At 53.3% G+C, this 25654-nt stretch overlaps 1 protein-coding gene across 5 annotated transcripts in view; it reads right to left on the bottom strand.

Moving 5' to 3' along the window:
• ATP11A (ATPase phospholipid transporting 11A) overlaps positions 1 to 25654 on the bottom strand; it is a 154791-nt gene that overhangs the window by 128707 nt on the left and 430 nt on the right. For 2 of the 5 annotated variants that reach the window (XM_070579305.1, XM_070579304.1), the window contains exon 1: positions 4612 to 5622. The exons of the other annotated variants lie outside the window; for them this stretch is intronic. The gene's annotated coding sequence lies outside the window, so the exon portion shown is untranslated. Of the gene's footprint in view, positions 1 to 4611; positions 5623 to 25654 lie in introns of those variants that run through there. 5 annotated transcript variants of the gene reach the window in all.

Genomic DNA, 25654 nt, shown 5'->3' with positions numbered 1-25654 from the left:
TGCGAGGAGAGCAGCGCCCTTTCCCACGGACGGTGCCCTGTGCATCTCTTCCGTCCGCTGTTCCCGAGTTATAGTCCTTTAAAACAGACCAGTAATCTAGGAAGGAAGCTGTGTCTCTGAGTTCTGTGAGCTGCTCCAGCAGCAGATTAATAAACCCCAGGAGGGGACACGGGAGCCTGCGGTGTACCGCGCTGGTCAGAAGCCCCCGTCACATCCCGGACTTGCAGCTCTTGTCTGAAGCGGGTGGTGCCGTCTGGCGGGACGGAGCCCTTAACCTGCGGGGTCTGACGCTGTCTCCAGTGTATACCCGGGGTCAGCACTGAGTCGACTTCTCGGACACCCTGCTGTTGTCAAGAACTGCCTGGATGTGTGGGGAAACCCACCCCCCAGGGGAACTGGGTCCAGAACCTTATTTACCTTTGTCTAAGCTATTTTGTGACTACATCACTGCATTCTGAATTTACGCAGAGAGAACCACCACCTGCACTTGGTCTTTAGGGTCATTAAACACCCACTCAGCACTTCCTATATGCAAATTATTCTGAGGCACCTAGGTAAACTGAGGCCTGTGTCTACAGCTGGAAACCCAGGCTGCTGCGTGGGGGTACGTGAGTGGGGGTGCCGAGTAAGAAATTAAAACCTAAAAGTGGACTTCAGGGAGACGAAGGAGGCAGTGGAGGCCAGGAAGGAGGGGACAAGAAACCTTCACAGGGTCTCGTCTCCTCCCCAGGAGCCTCTTGCCAGCTCCTCCGTGTTCCAGAAGCATCCTGGACTCGTCTTGACCACAAAAGGCCACACGTACAGGGATCATGGAGGTTCCTGTCTGCCCGGCCCAGGCCTGGCTGCCATCCCGGGAGCTCCCTGAGGGGCAGGGGTCCAGGTCTTCTGTAACAGGCGCCGGGTTGAAGCAGGCGTGGGGTTCAAATTCTCCACCAGGAACAGCACGGCCACGGCCCAGTAGGAAGGGGCATTGAAGGGTCAACAGTGGACCGAAGGACCATCTGCGGGACTCGGGCCAGGCCCGGAGGCTATGCCCCAGTGCAGAGCAGAAGCGGGTGCCAGCCTGGAGAGGGCAGCGGGGAACAGGGCAGGGCACAGATGGCCACAGAAAGTGGCATGGGGTAAAGGAAAGCAAGCAAGTTCTGGAAAGCAACACTCGATGCAGATTCTGGCTCTGGTCTCCGTCCGGTTCCCGGCACAGAGCTTCAAAAGCCCTTGGAATTTCCTGTGTGGCAGGAGGGCATCTGGTCCTTCACCCCGAGCCCCTTTCGATCACACCTCTCAGGGGTGGGGAGGGCTCAGTTTCGGGGAGGGGCTGGCCCACCCTGATCACAGGGCTGGGACTCTCACCCCATCCCCCTGGGGAGGGCAGGAGGCTGCGCCCAGCCATGTGGCCAGTGCCGTGCTGAGACCCCAGAGAGAAGCGTGGGGAGCTTCCTGGTGGTGGGCAGACGCATCAAGCGCCGGGAGGGTGGCGGGGAGAGGGCAGGGAGCCTGCACCCCTGCAGGACCCCCCTCCTGGCATCGCTTCCACTTGGCTGGTGCTGAGCTGTGTCCTTTATAACAAAACTGTGCTTCCAGTGAGTTCTGGGTGTTGTCTGGTAAATGATCAAACCTGGGAGGGCTGTGGGAAGCCTGAATTCATAGTTGGTCGGTCAGACGCACCGGCGGCCCCGGGACTCACGGCTGGCGTCCACAGTGGGGACAGTCCTGTGGACTGAGCCCTAACCTGCGGGGTGGGTCAGCACCAACTCTGGGTACCCAGCGTCAGAAGTGAATTGATCTGCAGGACACCCGCGCGTGTCAGGAACCAGTGACAGAACAGGCTGCACCTGCTCTGACACCAGAAGCACGACTTCGCAGGCGCTGCCAATCCTGGGAGCCTCATCCTCCTCAACTGAGGATTGAGGTCCCACCAGCTGGACCCTGACAGGCTTTTCACTATATCAAATGACAGACCCCCTAAAGGCTAAGGTGGCACATGTAAATGTGGTTCCCTCAGGATCAAAGGAACCCGGCAGCCCCCATCAGGTGGGCAGCCCAGAGGCTCCTGGTCCTCCACGCTCCGGGGCCCGGCCATCTGGAGGAGGGAACCAGGCGTGTGTCCGAATCCATCAACCCAGACGTCAGCTCCAGACTTGTGGGTCAAAGGTCCCAGGGCACTTGGGTTAAAACGACCCCACCTCCCCCACTACACATGGCGGGACGTGCGCCCGGCCCCTCGTCACGTCTCAGGGTCTGGGGCAGGGACAGGCAGGCCCCTCTCCGGCTGCTCCACACTCTCAACCGCCCTCCGTTCCAGTGTCTAACCTTGACTCCTCCCTCTGCTTACATTAACCTAAAAGTTTGGGGGGTCTGGAGACAAGGGAGGGAGGAGGTGGACCTGAGGGCGCGTACCAGATGTCCACTTTATGTCCTCCGGCCATGGCTGACCGTGGGACTCATCGTGGCCACCTCTGCCCCCCCGCCACTCTGCCGTCGTGTGAGGCCCCCTCCCTCTGCCCCCCAGCCCCCGAGGCCCTCGTGCTCAGGGCACACTCTTCTCTGACTTGTCCAAGAACACGGGAAACTGATGTTATGTTTGTAAACAGTGACTGTGGCGGTGGCCCCGGGCGGGAGGCCAGCCTGGTCTCAGCTTGATCACCATGCGAAGCCCTCACTCCAGTGGGTCCAAAGGCACAGGTGAGGAGGTCTGTGTCCTCAGCCCTCAAGGTCGGCTCTATCCAGCCTTGCCCTCTGCCGTTTTCCCTCACGGTGGTTTTAAATGTGTTTCTAGGCTGTTCTGGGGGGACCTCTTTATCAGATTGATGGGGCTATGGTTAGCAACAGCGCGCAGGAAGTGCCCGGAGGACCAACAGGAGCAGGACCCAGCTCAACCACAGCCGGTCTCCACTGTGGGCGGGACAGCTGCCACCGTCCACTGAGCGTCCGCTTCTCAGTCAGAACAGTGATGACGTTCTGTGCTGGGAACTCATTTTAACTCATTTTAGCGGTAAAAGCTTTATTCTTTTTTCTGATTGCAAAAGCAATACATGATCAGTATTAAACTTTGAGCACAAGCAGAAAAACAAAGATGAGATAACAACCACCCATAATCTTGACATCCAGAGATAATCACTAACATTTTTGTGTATAATTTTCCAGATTTTTTTCTATGCGTATATTCACGTGACTCCATAAAAAGGCACATATACTAAAAATGGGACCATATTACAGCTACTGTTTGCAATATGCTCTTCTCACCCAACACAGTATAAGCTTCCTTCCACATCAATAAATCTAAATCTGCACCATCTCTCTAAAGGACCACGTGGCACTCCCCTGCATGAACTCTCAGTTGCGTATTCAGTCAAATCCCTGTGAGAGATCTGAGGTGCTGGCCTGGCTGGAGGAAACAGTGCTGCAAGGCACATGTTAATACGGTCCTCTTTGTGCACTGGGCCCATGATTTCCCGAGGTTAATTCCTAGAAATGGAATGGAAATATTTACTTTGCACCAACGATACCATTTTTTTTGATTAAGGAAATGGGATTATTCCTACAGCCTACACGTTAATCTTAAATGGTAATAGTGTTTCAAAACAAAGTAATAAAAAGAAAAATTTATAAGAAAATAAAAGGTAGTCTTTTTATATTTATTTGCTTTTACGCTGCCTCGCTGAAACAGTTGACACACCTGCGGCAGATCATAAAATTACCTGGCCGTGCGTCGGAAGGACAGGCTCAGGCCGGGGCCCCTCCGACCATCTGCCAAGACGGCATTCAACAACACTCAAAGATCACAGGCATCAGTTCCAACAGCTAGGCTGTCGATCCATCCACCGCCCCCTCTTTTTCTGTTAGAACCAATGCCGCCGTTTTAAGCCTTGCTCATCTCTTAATATTCTGCTCAAGACCAGCCTCTGATCCACTCGCTGCTGACTGCTGAGGGCTGACTCCACACCCAAGAACAGGGTCCCCGCAATCCCGGAGAAGGACGGTTCTAAGACACTGCACAGGGCAGGTGGCTCACAACCCACAGTGCTGACCCCCCATCTCCCGGCTCCCCAAAGTCCACCACACACAAGGACGAGGGCGGACCCCACGAAAGGCAGCTCTCACACCCGTGGCATTTCAGACGACACTGGCAGATCTCTTCTCTGTTAGGATGTACGCGGAACGTGGAAAGTTACAAAATTGTTAACTGCAAACATTCGTTTTTGGTCGGCTAAAAAATAAAACTTCATGAGCACAAACAAAAAGCAGAATGAACAGTGTTAGTGGAAAATAAACTTAAAATTGTTGGAGCTTCAAAAACCTCCAGATGACTTCATTAGTATTTACACTGCTTTTACACCTCTTTCCGAAACTAAAGCAACAAGGGCTACCTGCAGAAAAGGCGAAAATGAAGACAAGCAAAGAGAATCTCGCGCAGAACCGGGCAGGAACAACCGAGCCCTGGAGGGAGGTCGAGGCAGCCACTTTTAACACGTGATAGGTTTCCAGGTCTCCACCACCATCATTTGACGAATTCGGTACTGTCAGGCCTCTGGGGAATGAGTCAGGACTGCCATCACAAGCAGTGCAGAGAAGCCGAAAACGAACAAACAAAACCCAAAACTGTCACCTTACCAGTAGCGTCTGTAACGTACGTAAAGGTTGCACGACCAGATGCACCAAAATCACGAACGTTCACCACAAGAGTAATTGTGGAGTTCTTGTTCTCAACCCAGGAAGGTTTGTCAAAATGCTGATTTCTAAAAACTGCGTCTTCCAGACTCCCACGTCCCTTCTGGTCAGGGGTGGACCTGATGAGGCAGGAGGCACTGTGTGACCTGAGACCGTGCCACCCTTGGGTCACAATGAGCATTCTGAAATAAAAGTAGCCCGACAGGTCGGAAGTGATTCAGGAGAAAAACCGTCACTTCAGCTTTGAACTGCGCATGCAATTATCTCACCAGCCTTTTATGATGGAAAAATGGGACCACGTTTTGCAATTAGTCTGATCATTCCGTTCTTTATACTTGAAAAAATTTCTGCCCCAAGTAGAGGACGTTCTGCTCGTGCTTCTCATTTCTCACGTACGTAGAATTCCCAGCACAAAGTCTCCACTTCCTCGTTCTGAGAACACGCCCACAGCCCCCTGGGCTCCAAAGCCCAGCAGGACCACCGGGTTTGCTTGTCCGCAGACCCTGTGAGCCGAGAAAGCACACGGCGCCAGCCGCCCAGCTCCCAGTGTCCTCCGAACTCTGCTGATTCCGTCACTTCACTTTTAACACGTGTGCAGCTTGCTCAGAGGCAGACAGACAGAGGTCTGGATGTGGAACAGGGAGCAGCATCCCCACCAGCACCTCCAAAGGGACCGGCCCACCGCTTGGGGTTTCACTGAGCTCTCGACTGCTGCCGGGGGCTGGCAGCTCTCCTCCCGCCCACAGAACGGGAACCCTCGGCTCCCCCGCCCGCACCTCCTGCGGCCTTCCCCAGCTGCCCACAGCCCTCCAGGCACCCTGACCACACGACCTGAGCTGGTGCTGGGTTCAGAGCACATCAGCAGCAGGCAGGCTCTGGCCTCACCTGACAATGCCCCGGTGCCGGCACCTGCTCTGTCCCCCAGAAGGCAGAGCTGGCGCCTGCTCAGTGACCCAGGAAGGAGGGCAGGCGGGAGCGACTCAGGAGGCACCAGCGCGCCCGGAGCAGCAGCACGGCTGCCCCAAACGTCAATCAACACAGGAAAACCACCACAAACGTCTTCTCTGGCTGAGACGAGAATGTCCCCGATTGGCTCTTCGTGGCTCCCATGGGACCCCGGAACCCAGAGGATGCTCCCTAAGGAGTAAGAAATGAGGTCTGGAAAAGGCAGAGATCAGGCTCAGCAGGAGGAAGAAGAGAAAGGGGGGGGAGGGAGCAGGAGGGCCCAAGAACACACAGCAGAAGGGGAGGCAGGCTCCCTAGGGGTCTGAGCTGTGGTGGCGGGAAAGCGGGGTTGTTATGAGGGCCACATGCACCCACTTAGGAACACCTTCTGTGGGCGCACAGTTCAGCTCTGCAGAGCAACGCACAGGACCCACGGGGGGCAGGGTGAGGTCTGGAAACGTCTGACACGCCCAGGCCCTGTGCTGTGCTAATTCAGGCGGGGCCAGGCACAGGGAGCGGCCCTTGCTGGCCCTGCCACGTGACACTGCAGGGATGGTGGGCGGCTCACAGCACCTCGGGGAGGCTGGAGAACCAGGCTCAGAACACAAAGGCCAGGGGAATCCTGGCGAGAATGTGTCCCCAGTCTCTGCATCATCTCCCCAACATTCACAGTCCAAATGAGCAGCTCATGAGCCTCCCCCCAGGACTCATCCTGCTCCAGGGCTGCCACACTGGCCCACATCCCGCTGTGTCCTCCAGCCAGGTTATTTCAGCATGAATGAAGGGACAGGCATGGTATTTCTAAGGCAAAGACATGGCGGGCGGACACCTCCCTCCCCAACCCTCCGAGGCCCACAAGCCATGTGGAGACGGGGCCCTCAGTCTCCAGTCCCACGGGGCACCCGCCCACATCACTCAGGAACATTCACAAAGCAGCAGAGGACCGGGTACAAATTCCTGCGAGCACGGCAGCCACGCCCGGGCTGAAGGGACCAGATTAAGGTCGCATCTGGAGAAAGATTAATCCGTAGAGAACTCCCAGAGATTTTAATCAAGTGTAGGAAGAGCAGATGGGCCGTGCTGTGGCAAGGAGCCGGGCCCAGGTGTGGAGGGAACATGGCCGGCACCCTTTACAAAGCTGAAGACACATGGGCCCAAATTCACCAAGTTCGTGCCTCTTTCATAGACTCAGAAATGAGCCAACGCTTCTTCTGGAGCAGTCTAGGGAAACCTGAGGGCACCAGTCCTTTCAGAAGGTTTTGGGTCCATAAAAATTGCTGCAGGACACAACCCAAGTGTCCACTGATGATGAATAAACAAAGTGTGTGAAATACAAATAATCACTCAGCTTTTAAAAAGAAGGAAATCCTGACACGTGCTACCACGTGGATGAACCCTGAGGACATCATGTTAAGTGTAAAGAGCCAGTCACGAGGGACAAACACTGTGAGATCCACTTACATGAGATACGTCGAGTCGTCACACTCTTAGAGACAGAAAGTAGAAGGGCGGCTGCCAGGGGCTTGCGGGGTGGTTAATGGGGGCAGAGATTCAGTTCTGCAGGATGATGAGTTCCAGCAACGCATGGTGGTGACGGTTGTACAATGGTGTGAATGTTCTTGTGCCATTCATTTTTATACCATAAAATGGCTAAGACGATAAATTTTGTTTTGCATATTTTACGACAATAAAAAAAATGTGATGCCTAATTATCTCACTGTCTGCCAGAAACCTGGGGACAGACAGCCCTGGGTGTTCTTGCCACCCTCGGTCAGGAGCACTTCACCTTCCTGTTCTTCTGTCTGTGTCAGTCTCATCACACACAACACCTGTGTTACAGAAGTGTATAAAACAAGCACAGATGTGGGGCTATAGAAGCCACGTGCCCAAATGGGGAGCCAGCCCCCTCCTGCTCCTTCCTGTCTCTCCCGCCCTGCTTAGAGCTGGGGGGCCGGGAGCGGGGGCCTGGGGGCCCTCGGGGCTGCCCCAACCGTCAATCAACACAGGAAAACCACCACAAACGTCGTCATCTCTGGCTGAGATGAGAATGTGCCCGGCTGGCTCTCTGTGGTTCCCACGGGACCCCGGAACCCAGACGATGCTCCCTAAGGAGCGGGAGATGAGGTCTGGAAAAGGCAGAGATCAGGCTCGGCAGGAGGAAGAAGAGAGAGTGGGGGGAGGGAGCAGGAGGGCCCGAGAACACACAGCGGAAGGGGAGGCAGGGAACCACCAGGCTCACTCCCTCTTCCTCTGCCATCAGTTCTCCATCAGCATGGCGGGCGTCCTCTTTCCTCAGCGGGGCACACACACTGAGACCTGGTTTCATTTCAGCCTTGTCAACACTTAGCTGTCGGCAAAAGATTAAGTGGCCAGAAGGTGATCTTCCCACAAACTAACAGGGAAGGAAATTTCCATTCCGCCTGAAACGACTGGAGCCTCAGAAGCCACCACAGCATTAAACAGGAACGAAAACCCACGGAGACCTCCTTCTAAAAGATGGGCACAAGGACACTGACCGAATACTACAAAACTGTCGTTTACGCGGTACACGATTTCTTTTATTTGAATATGCTCAACAATACGAATATTTATATCCACAGGGACCATGAAAATTTTTTAAAAATCACTTCATTTCATAAATATTCACACAGCTTTGTGAACTCTGTGTCATACGGTACTATGCAGAATACTAAAACAGACGAATTTATAAGTACTATACGTCCACTGAAATTCAACTTGACTTGTTTTAAAATTTCGAGCCTCTCTCACATTAGCCAAATGTATCAGAAAACCATCGGCTTCTGACAGCGTTAGGACGCCAAGACACTAAACCCCGCTGTGCGCTCAGCACCAAGTCCCCCAGGACTCAATAATGGACCCCTCTTTGTTATTTTGTCCTACGGACAGAAGGACAGGCAGGAGTGGGCACTGTCTGGCCAGAACTGGCCCTCGGCCTGATTTCACTCCAGCCACAGAGCCGCACGTTGGAAATGGGTGTTTGGCCTCTGTTTGGGGCACTAGCCTGGTCCATGAAAGGGGGCACCAAGGAGAAGAGGCGTTGGGGGCAGGGACCCCCAGTGAACCGGCAGCAGCATTTCCAGCGATAAAGAAAGGCTCTGCTCCGGGCCTGTCCCTGGTCTCGCTCTCTCCCCCACCCGACTCTACCGCCAGACTGTGGATCCTGGCTGAGCTTCCCGACAAAGGTTTGCGTAACAGCGACCGACGAACGGAAAAGATCTGCCCTGGAGACAGGCCAGCCTCTGCCCCACTAGCCCGCGTGCGACCTGGGGCTGGCGGCCTACACATTCTGGACTCCCTCTCACTGTCCCTCAGTTGGGGGTTTAAATGACACCACCTACACAGAAAGGCTGCAGGAAACCAGCCCTCACACCCTGATACCTGGGTAAGCAGAACTGTGAAAAGAGCACTTCATCCATGGGGGGTGGGGGTGCTTAATTAAATTGTCTTCATCTGTGGGGCCACTACACTGTTCACTTCTGGGGAGCTACTGGCCAAATTTTATGGGGAGCAGAAACCAGCGGCAGTATTTTCAAGGCGTACACAGCACTCAGCACTCTTCTTCAGGGGAAGAAGAACAAAAAGGCCCCTGGAAACAAACACGGAGAAGAGGCACGGGGCAGCTCGCTTCGGTTTTTACGCTAATCAGGAAGAGGTCTTGCATCTCATGCAGGGCCAGCGTTAGTGGTCAGACGTCCGAGCACCGTCCAGCCCTCTGGCCCCCAGACGCTCGGCTGCGCTGGGCTGAGGAGCCTCAGCTCCTCTCGGACATCGGTTAAGGCTTCTCCCCTCCACCCTCCCTCACCTGCGCTCCAGACCGGAGTCCGCGGACGCTCCTCCGGTGACACTCAGAGGCGGAGGGAGCAGGAGGGGCTGCGGCTAGGGACCCAAGTGAGGCCTGACCTCGCGCCTTCATCCGGGCATCTCCTGGTTCCTGGGGGTCTGCTCCAGCGAATTCCAGCCTGGGCTGCTGGAAAGCCGCGACCGCCAGCTGCATCCAGAGAAACACCAGGGTCGCGTCCGAGCCAGGCCAGCGGGTTTCCTCCCTGCTCCTGCTTTCTGTCCCAGCGGGTGGAGCTGACAGTCAACGTGAGCTCGCTTCTTTCCCTCTGAGTTTTATTTTGAACCAATCAGTAACTGAGGACAGTTTTCCCTTGACTACTTCAAAACACTTATTTTTTTTTTTTTAAAGATTTTATTTTTTTTTTTCCTTTTTCTCCCCAAAGCCCCCCGGTACATAGTTGTATATTCTTCGTTGTGGGTCCTTCTAGTTGTGGCATGTGGGACGCCGCCTCAGCGTGGTTTGATGAGCAGTGCCATGTCCACGCCCAGGATTCGAACCACCAAAACACTGGGCCGCCTGCTGCATAGCGCGTGAACTTGACCACTCGGCCATGGGGCCAGCCCCCAAAACACTTTTTTAAACGACAAACTTTTCCCGTGAATGTGAAATTCTAACTACAGCACAACTGGAGAGGAGAGAGGCTCAGGCGTAGGGAGACCTGCCCTCCTGACTCGGTGTCAGCGTCCCTAGACAGGCTGCCTGGGGAGGTGGCCCTGCGAGGGTCACCAGAGGGGAGAGCGGTGCCCACAGACAGCTAGCACAGGGTGGGGGTCCCACCCACTGGGCCCCAACCCCAGCCTCCTGCCCCGTACCGCGGGCCTGTGGCACTCGGCCTGGAGGGCAGGACCAGGGTCTGGGCAGCTGGAGGGAAAACGGACGGGTCACCAAGCATCAGCCCAGGGCTGGGCACCAAGTCAGAGCCCTGGCACTCTGCATCACCTGCCATTTGTGCTCTCGGGCCGAAGTGGCACGCAAGGACTGGACACCTTTTGGGTCCCTTCTCCTTCCCCCAAATACAAAACGTGCCGTGACCCCCCTCTAATTTCACTAGCCATGAGTGACCTCTGACCCCAGCACTTGGAGAACCGAGTCCCTGTTTCAAACAATGTGGATGCCTCAGCGCTCCTGGAGGAGCAGCGTGACAGCGCCCCAGCCTCACGTGCTCCTCCGCCCAGCAAGTCCTCCCGGCTGCCCTCGGCCTGGTCACTGTCCCCTGCAGCCCAGGCTCCCTTCACCGTCACCATCAGGGACCCTTACCCGGTGTGCAGGAAGACGGGACGGACGAGATGGCGGAGGTGCAGGAGGGCACGTGCCCCCATCCCCCAGGGAACGAGGGACAGCACATAGCTGTGACTTGTCCTGTCGTGTTCTCTAAAATCACTTTTGTTATTTTCAGTATTTGCCCCAAAATGGAACCACCCTTCTTCCCGTGGCCCGTACTGGCCACCTGGGAGCCACCTCCCTCCATGGCCCTTTCATTACACATTTCACATGTGGCTGCTCCTACCCACACAGAGAACCCCAAATGCAAATCCGAGGCGTCAGAGCCGCACGCTCTAAGGCCAGGAAGCGACCACAGGCCCAGGGAGGCCATGCAGCCCACCAGACACAGGGCCCGGGCCTCGGGCTGCCCTCCCGCGGGACCCTCTCCTACCACCGCACAGGGCCTGCCCTCCGGTGCCCTTATGGTCGCAGCTGGAGCAACAAGGGGATGGGAACGGCTCCCGCGGCCTGGAAACCTCTTCTGACAGCGGTGGGTCAGGAGAGGAAGCAGCCCGTGCCCGTCTTCTGGCCCTGCCTGGCCTGTGTTCGTCCCGCCACACCGGAGAAGGTCACGCTTACATCCATGCACCGTGGGGGGGATGGCCACGCATCCACAGGTGGCACCCAGCACCGTTCTGAACAAACGCTAGAACAACCGTGCGTGTAGGAATGACGCTGTGAAGTGAGGAGATCAGTACACGAGTCATGCAGTGTGGACGGCCGGCTCACGCTGCACAGTTACACTTGGTCTTTCCGTCTGGAGGCCACGCGCTGGCCCTGAAGATGGATTTCATGATCATCTATTCAAGAACGCACTTTTCCTGAAGGGCCCACAGATGAGCCCCTACACGTCTGCCAAGAAAAAGCCTGAAAAGTCTTTGTAAAAGTGTACTGATACCGACTTAAAGCTGGTCAGCCCTTTACACGGATGGACGTGCAGATGCTCTCCACGAGCCAAGCAATTCCACGTCTTCACATCCCCGATTCCTGGCTCACAGGGCCAGCGCAGCGCCCGGGGGACGGGACGTGTGCTGTCTGGGGGAGCAGTCAGCACGGCCTCCAGCGGGCAGCTTGGCCAGGACGGGCAGAGAGGCCTGGCCACGGCTCCACGTGACCCACGGCGACGGAGCACTTGCCACAGAGCTCCCCGGGGGCGGCCGTGACATCTGACTTCTGCCCAGTCAGACCCCTCTCCCTCCCATGCACATGACAGATCCTAGTGAACTCTGCCCCCTGACCTCCCTGCTAGGGTCTGCTCTCAGAGCAGCCGGGGCCTAGGTCAAGACAGGACCCAGACCACTCTCTTCCCCAGCCCAGCTGGTTAAAACAATAAAACAAAACAGAATCAGATACACACGTGATCCCAACTTCTGGATGCAAACCCCCTCGATGAGTTCACAACTTGGGAGGAGACAAGTCGAGGCTGAAATGACTAGAGGCGTGTGACATGTCTGTGGGCGGGGGGGGGGGGGGGGTGGGACGGAGCGGAAGGAGCGGTGCCCTGTGCTGCCTGGGGAGAGGGCCTCAGCCCAGGGAGGAACTGAGAGGCCTCTGCAGGTGACGCCCTCAGGCACAGGATCCTGAATTTCCACCCGTAATAAACTGATAAGAACCCACGTCATCCCCTTTATTAATGAACTAAAACTGTGAGGGTGCTAAGGAAAGCCGTTAAGGCTGTTTTTTAAGTTTTACTTTTCTGTCAACTCGGAAGATTACCTGCCAAACAGGGCGTCTAGCCAACTCACAGCTACAACGGCGGCTGCAAATGAGCCAAACTATTTAAGAGATATAATCGCTCAATTTCACAATTATGAGTCTCGTTAATAAATCAAGTTCTAATTAGGAGACTTGTTGCTTTCAAAACCACACCATTCTCTGAAAGCAACAGAGCAACTGATGAAATCAAAGAATTATTTCAATTTAAGAACGAAAACCTCATATCCCCTGGAGTAGAAATAACAGGAAATCGCTTCTCACAGAACCAACAATTTTACAGAAAACCATCCTCAAATGTGATTTTAAATTCAATTAATCTATTTCTTAATAACTTTTTAAATAGTAAAAGAATAAATGTTATAGATTAAGTGAAAATAGAAAACTTATTCAAACCAGTCAATTAGCAGAATGCTGTTTCCAGAAGAAAATTTCACATAAAATGCTTTAATTCCTATTTCTTATAAATGCACTTAGGAGAAAGCCACATAACTTCATAACGTCATTAAGCAAATATCACTTTGAGCTGGATTATTTGAATGTACTGCCAAATACACGTAACTTTCATGATATTGTCTCTTATTAAAGAATTACTTGCGCCAAGACAAGTATCAGATTTTCTTCTCTGGAACAATCATCACAATTCTTTTTCTCTCAGACAATCACATTTTAACCGAAACATGAAGCTCAAATGAATCCTCACATTCAAGTATTCAACTTTTAATAAAACTTACCATCACCAATTATTTAAAAGAAAAAAAACCCTCCTACCTGGGTACATTTTCCATTAAAATTTAATTAATGCTTGGGTTTGAATAAGTCTTCTCATGACCCTGCTCAGGTCTTTTTCACTTATTAAAAAAAATGCGTTTCAAAGAAAGCAAGATACACAATATCAAATGTAGAATATACTACGTGAAATTGCCCAGAAGCCAGTTTCTGCTCAGGATGATGAAAAAGTTTTGGAAATGGATAGTGGTGGGAACTGCACAACAGTGTGACTGTACTTACCGAAAAATGGTAAAAAGGATAAATTTTATGTTATGTATGTTTTACCACAACAAAAAAAAAGGTGCCCAAAAACCAACCCATTGTACTTTCATTCAATAAATCAGTACACCTTCCTAATCTGAAAGATCATCCAGATTTCTCTATTATGTAACATTTTCCTCCTTTGGCCATGTAATTTCGAAACAAATTTAAAACTTTATAAAGAAGCAACACAAATAATATACTTTTTGTTTTTTTTGAGGAAGATTGGCCCTGAGCTAACATCCACTGCCAAAATCCTCCCCTTTTTGCTGAGGAAGACTGGCCCTGAGCTAAGATCTGTGCCCATCTTCCTCTATTTTATATGTGGGACGCCTGCCACAGCATGGCTTGATGAGTGGTGTGTAGGTCCACGCCCAGGATCCACACCGGGGAAACCCAGGCCACCGAAGCACAGCACACTTAACTGCTGTGCCACCGGGCCGGCCCCCATATTCCATATTTTAAGCAATGAAATTTGAGAGGCAGCCACATGCTCCTATTAAACAAAATGTAAGTCGCATGTCACCCTGTTCACACGTACATGCCCCTGCCCCGTGGCCCCTCCACCTCAGGCCCTGTGTGGCCCAGCCCTCAGGCTTCCCCTGCCTGGAACCATGCTCCCCGGCCCCAGGACCACGCTCCTGTCCCCTTCCGAGGGAGGCCGTCCCGACCTCCTCCACCACCCCACGGGCAGCCCACCTCACTCTGTCCACAGCGGTTCTGACACTCGCATGCCACGTGCTCCCTTACTTTCTACCATCTACCACAAAAATTTTGTCTCCAGGACAGCCGCACGTCTGAGCATCCTGCTCCCCACTGACTCCCAGCGCACACGGCAGGTGCTGGAGAACACTCCATGAACATCAAACGCCGAGCGCCTGGAGCGCACCGAGTCACCACGTGGTGGGTTCGCCCTGACGCGAGGGCCTCAGTGCCAGGAGCTCACATATCTTATTCCCATTTTACATCAGAGAGATGGTGACATGATTCAACGTAGAAACGAGGACTAAGAGAGACTCTGCCCAGGTGACGATCGCCCGGCCTTCTTCATGTGCACGTGGCTTTCAGTCACGTCAATGTTGGTTGTTGCTGAAAAAACGCATGTAAACGGAGTACTTCACAGTTCCCTACTATTTTAATGGTCGATCTAGACTTGTCTCAATCTAAACTACCACCTCCACATACTTTCTAAAGAGGAAAGGTAATTGAAACTATTCCACGTGCACACAATTTATCAGATGACTGAGAGTGACAGATAAATCTGGGTCTGAAGCGCCCTGAAATCACAGAGCTTCCACACCAACGACCGTGCCATGATTTCATCACCCCACTTGGGGGTGTGGGCAACCTCTGAGACCTCCTTGAAAAGTCACACCAAAATCCAGATGACATTCTAATGGCAGAACCTCATCGTCCCTAATCCTTTGCTGAAAATAGGCTGGAGGAAATCCTCTTTTCTCTGGAGGAGGGGATTATGTAACACCCCAGGGAGCAGCCGCCACCGCCCCTCCGTCCCGGGCAGTCATGGGGGCCGTCCAGGGAGGAAGGTGGGGCACTCAGGCCACCCCTGTGCTCGGAGCAGGTAGGAGGGGGAGGGCGCCACCCGCCAACTCAGACTCACATCCCCCAAAACACGAAGTTGAGGTCTTCAGCAAGTGGGTCCCTCGGCTTCGGGGTCTCATTTGCAGAGACAGTTCAGACAGGACAACGCTGTGGGCTGGAGAACTCCGCTGGGTCCTGTGGCTTTAAACAGCGTCACAAGCATGTACGGCTTCTCTCTAAGGCCGGAACCTCTTAGCCTTGTACCTTTAGTCAAAGTGAGTCAAGTTCTTTCAACAATCATCAGAGACCACACTCCTCACCGAAAGATGAGTACCGCTTTAGGATCACTATGAGAGTCGCTTACGACAGTGTAAGGAAACATTTAAGGAAAGATAATGAGGCCGTGATTACAAAAGAACCTAACACGGAAAGGTAGCAGTTGGTCCTGAACTTCCGGACGGCCACAAAAATCCACCACAGACGCATGGGTGTCAGAGTCTGACATACCACGTGTGGCTCCACTCTGCAGAGAGCTGCAGAGATGACAAAGTGCCCCTATTAGTCCAACCAGTATTTCAGGTTCAACTTCCAACTGTCACTTTCCAAACATGCCAGAGGTAACACGTCCCCCAGCACAGGGGTGGGCTGACCGAGCAGGAAGTCGCTAAAAGCAATTCCATTTACCAGACCAGGACCATCACGCCGCAGCCTCCAGTTTACTGAGCAGACACGGCCAATCCAGTGAGGTGGCGAATACCACGACATCTGTCTCGTCAACAAGCCAGACGCTGCGTATTTGGATTATAATACAAAACCCAAAACAATACCAACCACCGGCCTCCCGCCAGCCTTCCGCAGGGGGAAAAAGCAGCAAAGAGAAACAGAAACACACAAAACCTTAGATGCGATCAAACCACGGAAACCGTAGTCTGTCGACTCTAGTCAGGGCCTGATCACCTACGGCTGAACCACAATTTTAAAAAATAACCCATTCCCACTAAATATTTATCTGAGTCTTTCCAGATTTTGTGGAACATTCCTCTATTTATTTAATACAAGGGTAAGCAAAAAATGTGCTTTTTCAAACTGCCCTCCTTGATGTTCCCCACCTGTGTGAACACTTACAACCTAGGGAGGGCCTACTTTAAGAGGGCACTGCTACGGATGCAACTGTGTCCCCCAAATTCATATGCTGAAGCCCCAGCCCTCAACGTGACTGTATCTAGAGAGAGGGATTGAGAGGTAATTAAGGCTAAATGAAGTCATATGGTGAGATCCTATCTGACAGGATTGGTAGCCTTAGGACAGGAGGGGGAGAGAGGAATCACCTGCCTTCTCTCTCCACACGCTTGGAGGGAAGGCCACGTGAGGACGCAGCGGGAAGGCGGCCGTCTGCAAGCCAGGATGGGGGTCCTCACCAGAACCCGACCCTGCCCGCACCCTGATCTCAGCTTCCAGCCTCCAGAACTGTCAGAAACAAAGGTCTGTTGTTTAAGCTGCCTGTCTGCGGTGTCTGGTTACCGCCACTAAGACATACGCATACACAGCACCTGTCTCAGCTTTATATTTTAGATGCCAGTGCTGAGAAAAACAAACGTTCACGTTTACAGACTCCGCAACAAGCATCTTACAGAACGTCATCATAAACAGGACACACCAATTTTCATCAGGAGAAGGAGTCCTTCCTCAGCCACATTCTTAGCATCTATTTCCTCAATAATCAAACATGCATGTTAACATGGTGACCATTTCAGACACTTGCTGGCTGGTAACCTCAACCAGTAAGAGCCAAGAAAAGGCATGAAGAAAGACGACCACGGAAAAATCAACGTAAACGGCACACAGTCAGCCCACAGTACCAGGTTCTTACAGGAAAGCCCCTCACGCCTGCAGCCCCGCCCGCTCACTCCACTCCACATGCCCCCACAGCCCAGCTCCCTCCTCCCACACCCACGTGGACAGAGGACAGAGCTGGATGAGGCTGCCCGCAAGCGAGACACCAGAGGAGCAACTGGAAGCACGCAGAGGCCCTCCTCGTGGCCCTTGGTCACAGGCTGTGTCACATAAAGAATTTGTAAGAACGAGATGAAAAGGGGAGTTTTCATAACAAAGAGTTTTTACACCTTCACAGGCATGCAGTGTGCTCATTATCATAGATGATCGCACGGCTGTGTCAACAGTGTCCCACCAGTCCCTGTGTGCTGAACAGCGCATGAGGGGCCCTGAAAGAGATGACAGGTTCCAAAAGCAGGTAGCGTTTGAGGGAGAGGGGACTTTAACCAAATCGCAACGTGGTCACCTCAGTGGAGGGACGTGCTGGCTCTGCTCTGCCTCTCTGGGGCTACAGAGGGGTTGAAGCTTTATTTTTATAGGGAAAAAATGAACTCGTTGACCCTCTGCTCTATCCCAGATTCTGCTCGGGCCCTTCCTTCAACGTCTCTGTAATTCTCACCATCCCACAGCGTCAAAGGGAAGAAGATCGGTTTTCCCCTGCATTCTACGACCTTCCATCTCCAAATCAAAACCAAACACAGCTTTACGACCAAACCCAATGCCATCCAACACCAGCAGGGACCAGCACGTGCGACAGTGAACGATGAGCAGGGAAACGTATTCACACACAGGCACCAAGAAAACAACATGTCTGCAGTTTCCCAGCGTGAAAGCAGAAGGCCCGGGCGACAACGGGACAGAGGCCCAAGGAGAGGTCGAGGAAATGATGGTGATGAGCTCTAAGCCCCGGGAGTTCACATCGCAGGGTGCCAACGACGTGGCCTCCAGCTCACCACTGGTCCACAGACTCTGCCTCCGCGTCCCCCTGCAAGGCTACGGCAGCATGCAGACCGGCTGCTCCTCACACAGCTGCCCTAACCCCAACCTCAGGAGGGGAAAGCGGGCCCATGCAGCACATGTGGGGGTACAGTCACCGACCATAGAAAAGGGACCTTAATGCTGTGATCAGCCTGGTGAGCTGGGAGTGAACAGGATGCTCGTGACTATTATCCACGAACAACAGCATAAACCGGGGCTGAGTGGGCAAGCAGCACACGATCACCCTCGGCCCTGATAAACCCTGCACAGGACGCAAACCCCAGTGGACAGGACGAGGGTCAGTCCCCCGCCCCTGACTGCTTGTGCAGAGTGGCCACAGCGCTGCTTCACAGGGTTGCTGCAAAGATTAAGGGAGAGGCGATGCGTGAACCCTCGGCAAGAACCCAGCAGGACCAACGCCCATGGACCACAGACCCCTGCTGCCCCTGAAACGGCACCGAGATTCCCAGGCTGCTCCGGGAGGTGCCTGCAGCACAGGGACCACCGTCTCCCATGGCGGCCCCTCTCTTTGCTCCTTCCTTGGGGGCTGGGAGGCAGGGGACGAGGAGACCAAGGACAGAGATGCCATATTTGCCAGGCTACGTGTCCTTCCTGTCTCTGTTGAACAGGTGATTTCCTGGCCTTCGGCCAAAGAGCCTTTTTTACAGGTAACAAATCTCATGAAATTCTTTTCTTGTCTTCTAAACCAGGAAAAATGATCTTATTTTCATTCCCTTTCTGAGCTGGAAAAAACTGCCTCTGTCACATGAGATACACAAGAAATCAACAGCCCTCCTGAGACATCTCTCCAGCCCTTTGTGACATGCAGACCATTTTCACGTACGTTAGTTCATTGGGTCCTCACCGCCCAGGGAAGCGGAGACAACAAATCCATCAGTGTCATTTTACAGCTGCCCCTGGGGGTGAAGTGAACGGACCGGAGCAGAGCCTGGTCAGCAGCCGGGCTGAGTCCAGGAGGCGGCTGGGCCCAACCTGGACCCCAGCAGGCACGACCCTCAGATCCGGCCCAGTTAGCTCTGGCTCCACCACCCACAGAATCCAAGAAACAGGAGCGGGTCACAAGACAGCAGAAGTAAAATGAGCAGATGTCAGAACACTTCTCGCCAGTGGGAGCCTATCTTTGTCAACGCTTTTTACATGCAAAACACACAAAATGGACGTGCGAATCTCTCAAGATCTCTGCGGGGCTGACTCTGACACCAAAGAACTCCTGGCACAACGAGGTCTCCCAGGAAAAAGGGACTAATTCTATGGATTCAACTGAAAGCTTGTAGTGTGCCTCCCAGGAAGGGCTTTGCTTCTGAAACCCTCAAAAGATAAAATGAAAACCACAGAAAAACGGGAAACCTTCCGCCGACAGACAATCCGGAGGGCAGGAGGCGGTTCCTTGAACACAGAGCAAGAACGTGGACACACTCGTCCGCGTCGGCTTTCTCCCTAGAGAAGGACCCATTCGACTGAGTCACGAGGGATGGAAAACTCAGGAAAGGTGACCGCACGTAAGTGTGAACATGTTACTAAGAAACCCCTCGTTGTGAACACACAAGCACAAGACTTCCGTTCACGGACAATGAGTTCCTTCCCACTCCACTTAAAAATGTGGACAGAGTATCTCAAGGACTGACGTGAAGGGGCAGCCGATGATTGCCGTGCCAAGGAGCTCACATGTTCGGTCTGGCTCAGCCCAGGTGACAGAGGGGAGAGCTGACGGGAAACCAAGGGCTCTGGCTCTCAGTCGACGCTGCGGCTCTGTCCTGCCCCGGCACCTGCGGGCCCCCTTCCCAGGACCAACAGCAGAGGACAGGACCCCTCGGCTCGGGCTCCTGCACCCACAGTCACGTCCACGCCAAACAAGCAGGCGCAGCAGCCACAGAAGCACAGGCAGGCGGGGCTCACAGGGTCCTTGAAAGACAACCTGACAGTCTGCTTTAGGCTCCTGAGTGTCCACCAAACCGGACAGCCTGTATCCTTCCAGGGTGGGGTCACACGCTCAGACAGCAGAGCTGGCCGGCGGCTTAGGTGCAGGACCCAGGATGCTGCAGACAGCGCTCAACGCTCCATAAAGGGGCGCTCGCCCCTGCAGCAGTGGGCCAGGGGAAGCACCCAGAGTGGCTGTGACACGTACCAGTTCTGAAAAAGTGGGGAAATCTGGACATTTACGTGCCCTCAGCTTTATTTAAATGTTGGCAAGAAATTCAAATAGATTTGAAGGTGCGGGGTGGCCAATGCAACCACATGAGAAGGCCAGCTTCCCGCCTGTGTTCTCGGACGAGGGTTCTCAACCCCAACAAGGGCAGGCACTCCTCTGAGAATCTAACCAAGGCTGGGAGGCCCCGCCCTGCAGACAGACAGACAGCGTGTACGCAGACAGACAGCGTGTACGCAGACAGACAGCGTGTACGCAGACAGCGCTGCACGCTGTCCCGAGGGAGCTTGGCCTGTGCGGGACCAGCCAAGAATACTTGTTCTCAACCAGGCTCTGGGAGAGCAGCGCTCTGGCTGTCTCTCCTTTCCAGGCCCCTGGGCCTAAGGACCGGATGCAAGAAAAGAGGAAACATCCCAGGGACCCCAGTTGTCAGAGGATGAGAAAAGAGCGAGCGAGCATCAGAGCCCAGGGAAATACTTCACACAGAAACTCGAAAGCTGCGAACTAAGTCAGGTCACCCAGGGGAGCAGAGGGGACAACAAGCTGCGACTCTGTGCCAGGGGGACCTGACTTCCTCCACGTTAGTGTCGATGAAGTGAGGGAGTTGGACCAGATGCCTTTCCCATCCAGTCCCACATGTTCATGACTCTGTGAAATGTGCCCAGGAAAGAGAACCCAAAAGTTTGAAGGAATGGTAAACACGATTTTCAAAGACTGTCACACATCCCTCAAGTCCTGGAAGGACCACAAGGTTTCCTCCAGAAGCGTCCAACGGCAACTTCTTCACGGTCCTGAGTGACAACAACGCTAAGAGGCGTACAGATGTTTAGGAGTGCCAACTTGCACCAGGAACCGTTCCAGGCGTACGGGGAGACGCTGGGACACAGAAGGGACTGTGGTATCCACGGACACAGGGAAGGCATTCGGGGTCTCCTCCCAGGTAGTGAGTTGATGGAGACAGGAAAGGGCACCAGCATCCAGCCCCAGGAGTGACCCGAGAAGAGGCCGCTGATGGCCACTGCACGGCCTTTCTCTCGGCCTGGGCCAACCTGCCCGACCCCCGCATGGCCCATCCTCACCCCTCCCAGCCGTGCACCTGTGAGACCTGCCTCCCCCCGCCCGAAGGTAAGACAGGGACTCGGCGTCTTCCTCCTGTCGGGCTCCCAGGCGCTCGCTGAGCGCATGCTGTGAGCATATACAGTCCTGAGGGCCGTGGGGTCCAGTACGGGGGCAGAAAGGTGACAGCTGGCGGGGACCACCTCAGAGGTGACGGAGACAGATGAGAGCGCCACCTGAGTGAGATACAGATGTGACAGGAGGAAACAGGTGTCAGGCACATCATAGATATTTAGCTGTGAAGGAGACAGAAGTGGGTAACAGCAGGAGGGCAGTGTGGGGTCAAGACAGTTCTTTAAAAAGGGGCAGTCTGAAGAGTTGACTGCATGCCCCGGGGACGAGATGAAGTCACCCTAAAGAGAGAGACCTGAGGATTTAGGAGGAAGAGGGAAGGGGGAGCCCCACAGCACAAGCCTTTATCGGAACGGGGTCCCTGCTCTAAACCAGAAGAGGCAAGAGCATAAAGGGGAGGGCTGGCGGGGGGCGTGGGTGCCCTGTCTGGTGACTGCTGCTCTCTGTGACGTAGGAGGAGAGGTCACCTGCCCCTGTGAAGAGGCAGCGGTGGCTTGAGAGCCCTTGAGACGTGCAGGCTGCTGAGCAGCACTAAACCCACGCTTCAGACAAGACCGAGGACCCACCTATGCAAACCCCGCATGCACCCAAGGCTCCCAGGACCCACCAAGGAGGCGCGATAACCAGCTCCGTTTCAAGATGAGGAAACCCAGCTGGAAGTCGGTGGCCAGCGCCCCCAGGGCCTCACGGTCAGAGGCCAAGGCCGGGTCTGAACCCGAGTCTGTGGGACTCTGAGGCTGAACTTCTGACCTCTGTGATCTATTTTCTTTTTCTCAGACACCAGCATCCAGATAAAAGCAAAAACAATCCTTGTTCAATCTTGTTGAATTTCTAGTGCTGTAAGAATTGCTTTCCATTGATTTTCACTGCAAATAAATAGCATTTTTGCCTGCATTTAACTTAGTTTAAAAAGCATTTACAAGTCTGGGACGTGGGGATCCAACCTTCTTATTAATCCTGTTTCCATTGGAACATGTGGTCCAGGCACCAAGGAACAATGTGGACTCAGGTTTCGGAGCCCCGCAGTCTGTAAAGAGGACTTGTGGTGTGGTCCAGCAGCCAGGTACGCTCCTCAGTGGATTCAGGCAGGGTTAGCCAACTGCACACTGAGGCCGGTGTTCTCATGCCTAGAAATTTAACGACTGTGGCAAAACCCAGTAATACACACTCCTTTTCCCCCTGTTATTAAGTTTACCCTCTGGCATGAAAGAAAACCATCTCAAGATCCCTTGTTCCTAATAAGTAGAAGTGAAACAGGGTTCTGAAGAACAATGGAAGGAGTTTAAGGTAATAGCTAGAACATAAAGGCTAAATTATACATCTAAGCAGACGGGCCAGGTAAACTTGCGCGTAAACTCTTTACGAGGCCACCCCGCAGCCCTGCTCCCCCCTGCTGGAGCCAGACCAGCGATCAGTCTTGGGGAACATGTCCGGGGATCCCCTCCTTCAAACCCTGAAGGTTTTGGAGGTTAAAGCTCCTAGGGTGTAGAGTCCAGGGGCTGGACAACAGGAGGGCTCCACGGCACCAGCTGAGGCTGGACCAGCAAAGGCAAGGCCAAGACAAGGCAGCATCTTAATGTTTTTAAAACAAAGACTGGAAGAATTGAGTCAAACGAATAAATCCGCCTTTCACAAACAGGACCTCACAGGTGGACGTCCATGTTCATGTCACAAACCAATGAAAAATAAACAAAAGCAGACACACGTTCGTGCACATAAACGGTTGAAGTTTCTAGAAGGTTCAGAGCGCTCTAATACAGCCATGCTTAAAGCTCTCCGGGGACCAAAAAGATCTATTTTCCCCTTATAAAGATAATCCTAATGTAACTAACAGTTTGTTCAAAAACAAGTATCTCCTGTCAGCAAGGGAAACCTTCAGATTTTCAGAAGTCTGGTACCTTAAAATGTAAGACATCCTGGACAGCAAAACCTATCCTGGCCTGGGATGCTCACCGGTAAATTCTTTTTACAGCCAAGCGTGGCCTGCAGACTTTCAGCTCGGCCTGCAGGATTTAGCACGCCTTGCTTTCAAGTTTCTGAAATCCCACCTGAGCCCCAAGCACTGCTCGACAGCAGGGCGCCCGTTTCTCTCTCAACCTCACCTGAGGGCGCTGCCGGCCGCGAAAGGCAGGCGGTCAAGCACCAGCATGGCTGGCTCTCAGGCCATCCTGGCCAGGGACGACATTATGTTAACAGTGAGCGGTGGCCAACAGCACTTCCCGGGGCCAGGCACCCTTTGAGCTCTTGACCTGCACTAACTCATTTAATCCTCACAATAACAACCTATCAAATGGGTAGGGCTGCTCTTCTCTGAGAGTCGAGGCAGAGAAAAGGCTGGGCAACCTCCCCAAGGTCAACCAGCGAAAAGGAACGCAGGGCCGGTTCAGGCGGGGGGCGGGTACCCGCAGGCCGGGCACCCGCAGGCCGGGCTCACGAGCTGCCCGGCACCTGTAGAGTCTGCAGGGCGCCCGTGGGCTACCCTGCTTTCTCTCAGAATTTAAACTACCCGACTCTAGGTTTCTGACCTCGCATCTCTAAAAAAGAGCTAACACTAGCTCTCCGTCCACTTCCTTAAAAAAAAAATCTTCTTAAGTAGATCAAACCACCTTACAATACACAAACCACCTCACGGAACACACGCATTGTGCCATGTGTAAATACAAAATACCTCTGCACGGCTTACGTCCATCCTAACCTCCAAACCAGTAACACATGCTTCCGAGTACACGCGGCCTAACCCCGAACAGAATCCTCTCATTCACTTGCCTAGCCTATCTTCTAGAATTAACCCAGAATAAAACACCCATGGCAATGTTTTCCAAGGACTTCTTTATCTTTTGGCAACCCTCATGCATCAGAGGGCGCTGAAAAGTATTCCTTGTCCTAGAAATTCTGACTATGTGAACACTAGAAGGGGACGGGCTATGAAGTCATTGGCTCATTTTTATAAAATAAGTCACAGAGGGAAACCACGAGGAAATATAAACATTCAATCCTAGATTCTTTTTTTTTTCTGCTAGCAAAAGGAAATATAATTTGGTCCTACGTACTAAGATAACCAAATTACAAGAAAACAGAGCATGACTGTTTCTGGAAAAAGTCAAATTAGTTTAACAGCATAAACATGAGTTTAACATCACAGAAACAAACGGTTTTCTTTGTGACTATAGTGAAGCAGCCAAATGCTCAGACTGAGAAAAAAAAGATGCAGAATGAGAAAAACAGAAATAATAATAGTATCCTATAACTTGCATTCCAGGGACACTGCCAAATAAGGCATATGCTGGAAAGTTCACTAAAGAATATTTACCTCTTAGGTTTGAGAGCAAATCTGATTTCATAAGTCTAATAACATAGCAAAAGGGAATTTAAAAATGTAAACTACATTGACATTTACATAGAATGATGTAACATAAAACGGCAGAAGGCCTGGAGTAAGTAAAGGAGTAAAAGACAGCACGAATACGGACATGCGTCTGCCCAGCCCCCAGAATGAGAGTAAGAAATGGAAAGTCAGACCCAGGAGCAGGAGCCTGCGGGTCGGAGGGAGAGGGAAGCCAGCCGGCCACTCTTCCTTTCCCATGGAAACAGATGGCAAGTTACTTCTCACAATTCAACCCTCCTTTCTATCACTGAGTGTCAGAGTTGGAAGAGAACAGAAATTAACTCCAAAAACAGCGAGCACTTTTTAAGTAAAGTCTAGCTCCACCCGCCCTTGTCCACTGTCCCTTTCCGGGAACCGAGGCAGGGCCCGGCCTCCCTGGTGACACAGCTGAGAACAGAAGGCCCCTGCCCCACACAGCATTTGTCGTGCATACCTGGCCTACTGTCACTGCGATTGGGTTTTCCAGAACTTATTACCCTAGAGAAACAAAGGTGTCACCTGACGTTTCCCACTGAGGCTAGAATAGGGACTCTGGGGGTTCCGGAACCGGTGGTCCCCACACACACCAGAATCAGAGTTCCCTCCACCGAAGTGTAAGGCAGGATGACCTCCCAGGGGACAGCTCCCCGGACTCCCGAGTCTTCTGGGGGGTGGACGCGTTCAGGGAAAGGCACCGATTTGGGTTCCCCTGGGGGAACACTTCCATCTTGCCCAAGGGCTCCTCCTCCAGGAAAACTCACAAACGTGGAAGGCCGCATAAGGCAGCCCCCAGACCGGGAAAACCAGGGCCCCGTCATCCCGCCCTCCCCGGTGCGAGACCTCAGCGCGTGCACCTGGCAGCCCCGTGACCCACGGCCGTGCGCGGCGGGGACAAGGCGCCTCTCGTTGGAGACGGTGGCCGGCCGGCGCTCCGACGGTCTCTCTGCACACACCCCCTTCCACACCCGGCGCCCGCAGCCCCGGTCCGCGGTCACGCACACCGACGCCCCCGGCCCCCCACCACCCCGCCTGATCCGACTGGTCACTTTCAGGAAGAAGGGACTCCAAACTTCACTCCTTCACCCCCGGGGCTGTGACA

Source organism: Equus przewalskii, chromosome 16 (genome assembly GCF_037783145.1).
Source record: "Equus przewalskii isolate Varuska chromosome 16, EquPr2, whole genome shotgun sequence".
Taxonomy (NCBI): Eukaryota; Metazoa; Chordata; class Mammalia; order Perissodactyla; family Equidae; genus Equus; species Equus przewalskii.
This window is presented reverse-complemented; position numbering and strand designations above follow the sequence as displayed.